Source organism: Galeopterus variegatus, unplaced genomic scaffold, assembly GCF_000696425.1.
Source record: "Galeopterus variegatus unplaced genomic scaffold, G_variegatus-3.0.2 Scaffold14743, whole genome shotgun sequence".
Lineage (NCBI taxonomy): Eukaryota > Metazoa > Chordata > Mammalia > Dermoptera > Cynocephalidae > Galeopterus > Galeopterus variegatus.
In genome coordinates, this window is record NW_007740854.1 from 2507 (window position 1) to 9090 (window position 6584).

Sequence of the window (6584 nt, forward strand, 5' to 3'; positions counted from 1 at the left end):
CAGACCACCAAGCAGGAGGCCAGGGCAGCTCTCAGACCACCTAGCAGGAGACCAGGTCAGCCCCCAGACCACCTAGCAGGAGGCCAGGGGAGCTCTCAGACCACCTAGCAGGAGGCCAGGGCAGCTCTCAGACCACCTAGCAGGAAACTCCTTGACCCACCAGATTGCATGTCAGCCTGGGGGAAGAGGACACCTGCACTTGTCACTCATACCTGCACAGCTTCTGATGAGGTAATTTGTCTGTTTAACTTAGGAGGTTGGTGGCTGACACTGGGGACTGAATGCCCTGCTAAATGCTTTGCTTTCATTGTCTGCTTCACCATTACAAGGCCTCCATTTGTGGGGAGGGGGTTACCTCTTGGGTTTGGACCCATGTCTGCTTGCATCTAGAGGGTGAGTAAGCTCTTCAGTGAGAGCTGAGGGCCAGCCCACAGTTTGTTTTCTTGTCTTTCCTGCTCTTTGGGCAAGCAAGGGATCCAGTTTTGTTGTGAGGAGTACCACAGGCTGTGCACTTTGGAAAAATCCAGATTGCACACTGTGGACATTGCTGACCTGAAATAGTGGGGTACACTGGCCCGAGGGCTCCCTCACTGCCAGCGTCTAAGATCCTTCACTCAGTGCTCCCTCTGGCCCCATCCCTACACCCTCCAGCCCATGCACGTGCCCCTTAACCCAGATCTGGAATCCTTCCTTCCACAAATACTTGGAAATCGAGCCAGATCAGCAGCTGGGGGGCACTGCAGGGTAGGGGAAAGGCTACCCTACCCCTAAACTCTGCTCTCTCTGATGTTTGGAGGCCCAAGATCACTTGGTTCCGTGCATTTTCAGGAAGCTTATAGCTCTCCCTTGTCACCTGCCTTCACCCCCCTAGGCTTGTACCCTCAAGAGGAAATGGCACTCCTTCTCTGGACCCACAGCACCTGTGGCTTGAGGTCCCAGCTACTTGGAGGCACGAGGCTGGGGGTGGCCAGTTTGGAAGGAGAAAGAGCAGACCTCAAGAGAGGCAGAGCTGGGAGGCCTGTGGCCGCCTCCTAAGAGACAGGACCACGTCATTCATCCATCCAGTCTTTCTTTCCCTTTCTTTCTTTTTTTAAAATTTATTTATTACTTTTTTTTTTACATTAAAAGATGTTGTTGGAGAGCAATGGGGGGGGAGGTGAGAGGGTGGAGGGAAGCAGAGGTCGAGGGAGGCAGGTGGTGCTGGCCTGGTTGGGGAGGACATGGCTGAGTTCCTTGGGGAGCCCCCCAAGGAGCCCAGGGACTTCCACAGTGGCTTGGTCATTTCTGTCCAGCCTCTGAGTGGCTCCTTTTTTCAGATGTTCTGGCTCCTCGCTCCTGCATGGGTTCACAGGAACCCTATTTGTAGTCTTGCTGTCCTGGAGGCCACCAAGACCCTCCTCGCCCCTGCCGCCTCCAAGCAACTTCATCTGAAGGGCACAGCTGTGGCTTTTACCAGCTCCTGCTCCATGTGCTCAGCAGCTCCAGCCTGGAAGTGGCCACAGCCCGAAACAGTTGGAGTGATCCCTTCTTTCTCTCATTGTGGCTTCTCCTGTCTTCATGAACTCGGTAGGTCCCTCCTCCTCTTCCTCTGAGCTCCAGCAGCACCANACAGGCCACAACGCCGCCCCCGCCGGCGTCTCCGGCAGCTCCACAGCCACGGGCCAAGAAACAGACTGCCGAGTTCGGCTTCCGGGAGCCGCGGGGCACGCCGGGAGCCGGGCCGCACAGCCAATCCCCGCGCGGGGCGGGCGGTGGTTACCCGGCAACGAGGAGGACGCCCGGGTGGGGGTGCAGAGCCAGCAGGGCCGGGCAAGCAGGTGTGGAAGCAGGAGGGGGAGGCGACCTGCCAATTCCGGAGGAGGCTGCTTTTCCTGTCCCCAGTTCTCTCTCTCCTACCTGGACTTGAAGGAAAGGGAAGATCATCAAGGCAAATTAGAAAAAGAAGAGTAAACCATGGGAATAAATAATAAGAGAAAACAAACCGTATTTGTTGAATTTGTTGAGCTTGTAGGCCTGGTTCTTTACAGGAATTATTTAATTTGATCTCCCTCTGCTTTGGTAGGGAAAGTATGATTACCGTCCTATTTCGTAAATGCGTAAAGCATCTTAGCCAAACTACCTCAACTAGGGAGTGGCAGAGCTGGAATTTGAACTTGGAGGGTCTTGAACCCAAGTGGTTGTGTTCCTAATGAGTCGAGCAGTGGATGTTCATTTTAATTCAGCAAACCTAAGTCTGTGTTCTTACTGGCCCCTGCAGGGGCCAATACAAGTTTTATGGGGTCTGAAGCTTAGACAATTTGGGGGGCCCTCCTTAGGGAAAAGAATAAAAAAATTGCAAATATAAAATTAGGTACCAAAAAGGTTTCTCATTTAGAATGGAAAAAGAACTCACAACAAAATATTTTTGCTAGTTTTACAAAACTACACAAAGGTATCAACCCTCAGCTTCCACTGGAACCTTTCAATCAGACGTCAGACTACCTTACAGTCTTCTCTGCTGTTCCCCTGCACACCCCATATCCCAGACAAAGGGCCTTCCTGCTGGTAGGGCCCTAGCACTGTGTTTATTAGGGCTTTTCTGGGTATGCTAGCAAGTTTGGCCTGCAGGAGTGCCAGAGTGAATTCCCTAGAAAGCAGTACTCAAATTCCGATGGACAAGGAGTTGGTCGATAAATTTCCTAACCTCCTCATCCCTCGAATAGGATCATGCTGAGACACTTTCAACAGTGGTTCTTAGGGTGTGGTGCCAGACCACCTTTTTTTTTTTTTTTTTCCTTTTTTTTGTCTTTTTTACTGACCGGCAACGGGATCGCAACCCTCAGTGTTGCGCCCGCACCGCGCTCAGCCAGTGAGCGGGAACGGGTCTCCACATGGGATCCAAACCCTCGGCGGGAGCGCCGCCGCGCTCCCAAACGACGCACTCTCCAGTGCGCCACCGGGCCGGCCCTGAGACACTTTCAACAGTGGTTCTTAGGGTGTGGTGCCAGACCAGCAGCAATCTGCATCACTTGAGAACTTGTTAGAAATGCAAATTCTCAGCCTACTCCTACCCTACACCTACTGAATCAGAAACTCTGGGGGTGGGGCCCAGTCATTGGTGTCTTAACAAGCCTTCCTAGGGAGTCTGGGCTCCAGTTTGAGAACAACTGTTCTACTACACTGTTTCCAGAGTTCCCCTGTAGGCTCGAGTACCAGTTGTCTGCAATGGTCACCTGCTCAATTGCTTAATAACGCACCTTTTTCTGGTCTCCTTCCTTTCCTCATCTCACTTCCTCACTTTTCAACTGGGGCTTCCTGGGATCACCTACAACAAACTTAGAGAACAACAGGGAAGGTGTCCTTGTCCATGAGGAGGAGGTTGGTGGCTGACACTGGGGACTGAATGCCCTGCTAAATGCTTTGCTTTCATTGTCTGCTTCACCATTACAAGGCCTCCATTTGCGGGGAGGGGGTTACCTCTTGGGTTTGGACCCGTGTCTGCTTGAGTCTAGAGGGTGAGTAAGCTCTTCAGTGAGAGCTGAGGGCCAGCCCACAGTTTGTTTTCTTGTCTTTCCTGCTCTTTGAGCAAGCAAGGGATCCAGTTTTGTTGTGAAGAGTACCACAGGCTGTGCACTTTGGAAAAATCCAGATCGCACACTGTGGACATTGCTGACCTGAAATAGTGGGGTACACTGGCCCGAGAGCTCCCTCACTGCCAGCATCTAAGATCCTTCACGCAGTGCTCCCTTTGGCCCCATCCGTACACCCTCCAGCCCATGCACGTGCCCCTTAACCCAGATCTGGAATCCTTCCTTCCACAAATACTTGGAAATCGAGCCAGATCAGCAGCTGGGGGGCACTGCAGGGTAGGGGAAAGGCTACCCCTAAACTCTGCTCTCTCTGATGTTTGGAGGCCTAAGATCACTTGGTTCTGTGCATTTTCAGGAAGCTTATAGCTCTCCCTTATCATCTGCCTTCACCCCCCTAGGCTTGTACCCTCAAGAGGAATGGCACTCTTTCTCTGGGCCCACAGCACCTGTGGCTTGAGGTCCCAGCTGTCTTTCTTGTTAACAATTCCTCACCCCGCCCTCTCCCTGTGAGCCAGGAATGATGGCTGTGTTAATAGGTTGGGGGGCAGACAGGGGACTCTAACAAGATTGCAAGTCTCAGTCTTTGCCTCTGCTGCTAACTGTGGGTATCTTTCACCTCTCGGAGCCTCTTTTTCTCATCTATAAAGTGGCGAGTCCAATTGCCCTTCCCCGAGGTTGTTCTAAGGATGCCAAGGACACTGCTCTCGTGGCAGGCAAGCAATGTACACACATGATACAGGTATGAGCAGTAATGGATACAGGTTTTCAGTTGGGACCTCCCTCTGTTCCCTCCATCACAACTGATGAGTGAACTCGGGGGCTGGTTTTGTGTTCTCCAGGACCCCAGTCTGCCTGCAGCCTGCTGGTGATGCCCAGAAGTTAGGACCCTGGCCCCAGGATGCTGCCAGCCTGCCCTGCAGGGAGGGAAGAAACAGAAAGGGTTACTCTGCTGATCACTGGGGCTTAAGGATGCCCCAATGCCTCACCCTGCCAAAAACTGACCCCCCTTGACCCTCCAATCCAAATCATTTCCCTCTACAATAAATATCTCATCACACCGTTTACTTTTCCTTCATGGCACTTATCATGAGTGGTAATTTTTTATGTGCCTCTGTGGTTTTTTTAAAAACTTTTTTATTATGGAAAATTGTAAACATTTACAAAATAAAACAAGAGTTTTGTGGACTCCATGTGCCCATCACCCAGCTTCAACAATGATCAAGTCAGAGCCAGTCTTGTTTCATCTCCACCTGCGCTCACTCCCACCTCCCTGGATTAACTGAGGCATCGTGTCGTTTCATCTGTAAATATTTCAGTACGTATCGTTACAAGATGAGGGCTCTTGTATAAGACATAACCACAAACACATGGCATTTTACGTTTGTCCAAACCCATAGAATGCACAACACCAAGAGTGAACCCTAATGGGAACTACGGACTCGGGGTGATGATGAGTCAGTGTAGGTTCCTCAGTTGTAACAAATGCACCCCTCTGGCGGGGGTGTTGATAGTGGGGGAAGCTGTGCAAGTGTGGGGAGAGGGGGTGTATGGGAGATCTCTGTACCTCCCACTCAGTTTTGCTGTGAACCTAAAATTGCTCTATGCCACCGGGCCGGCCCAAAACAAGAGTTTTGTGGACTCCATGTACCCATCACCCAGCTTCAACAATGATCAAGTCAGAGCCAGTCTTGTTTTATCTCCACCTGCGCTCACTCCCACCTCCCTGGATTAACTGAGGCATTGTGTCATTTCATCTGTAAATATCTCAGTACGTATCGTTACAAGATGAGGGCTCTTGTATAAGACATAACCACAAACACATGGCATTTTACATTTGTCCAAACCCATAGAATGCACAACACCAAGAGTGAACCCTAATGGGAACTATGGACTTGGGGTGATGATGAGTCAGTGTAGGTTCCTCAGTTGTAACAAATGCACCCCTCTGGCGGGGGTGTTGATAGTGGGGGAAGCTGTGCAAGTGTGGGGAGAGGGGCTATATGGGAGATCTCTGTACCTCCCACTCAGTTTTGCTGTGAACCTAAAATTGTTCTAAAAAAGTAGTCTTTAAAAATAGAAATAAAAACATACCACGATACTGTTATTAAACCTAAAAAATTAACAGTAATTCCTTGATATGTGATTACTGCTAAATGTCTATCTCCCTCCACTAGGCTGGGAGCTTCATGAGAGCTTTCTATCTTGTTCTCAGCTGTATCCCCAGCTGTATACCTAGCACAGCACCTGAGACCCACCAGGACCTCCATAAGTGTGTGTTGAATGGGTGGATGGACGAGTGAATGAATGAATGGGAGAAAGTTGAAGGGAGCGGGGGGCCCATCTTTCTGTGGATGCTGCCCCGTGCCTTCAACATTGGGGCGGGATTGCAGCCTTGCAGGCCCAGAGTCACTTACCATCTCGGGTGTGAGCAGCACCGTGAAGGTGTAAGCCACTCTCAGTTTCTTACCCTCCTGACCTGCCTTTCGCTTAATCGGGCAGCAAGTCGCTAATCCTCTCTTGATGGCTACAGCCTGCTCCCCCTGTGCGGCTAATTCCACCTTCCGACTTAATCACCATACTTAGCACTTTCAATAAGGGCTTTTCATCTTCAGAGCCCTGCTCAGGCATTAGCTGATTACTGTAATCCGTCCAACTCCCAAGACGTTAACCACAATGGCAAGGGAAGGACCAAAGCTTCCCTTAACCTCTGGGAGACTCAGTTTCTTCATCTGTAAAATTGGGTTACTAGCCCTAACTGGCATGGCTGGTATAGGGATTAAGTAAATGAAGTCTGTAAAGTGCCTGGCACTGTCCCCTGACACCTACCAAGCCCTCAGCAATTATAATATTTTCCCTGTTTAATTTAAAAGTTAACTCTCATTGGAGAACCCAATAGATGTGGATTTGAATCCACCTTCCTCCACTTAAAGTTAAATTTTCTTTTTTTTTTTTTCCTTTTTGTCTCTTTTTTTGTGACCGGCAACGGATCGCAACCCTCAGTGTCGCGCCTGTACC

At 50.4% G+C, this 6584-nt stretch overlaps 2 long non-coding RNA genes across 2 annotated transcripts; one reads left to right on the forward strand and one right to left on the reverse strand.

Annotated features, from left to right (window-relative positions):
• Nucleotides 1-156: 156 nt before the first annotated feature.
• On the forward strand, nucleotides 157-4633 carry LOC103582051. Its single transcript, XR_549720.1, has 2 exons — nucleotides 157-231; nucleotides 4409-4633. It is a non-coding gene; the product is annotated as an uncharacterized LOC103582051 (long non-coding RNA).
• LOC103582050 lies at nucleotides 4634-5304 on the reverse strand. The gene is made up of 2 exons (XR_549719.1): nucleotides 5214-5304; nucleotides 4634-4760 (listed from the first exon to the last, which is right to left on the reverse strand). It is a non-coding gene; the product is annotated as an uncharacterized LOC103582050 (long non-coding RNA).
• Between the last annotated feature and the right edge of the window lie 1280 nt (nucleotides 5305-6584).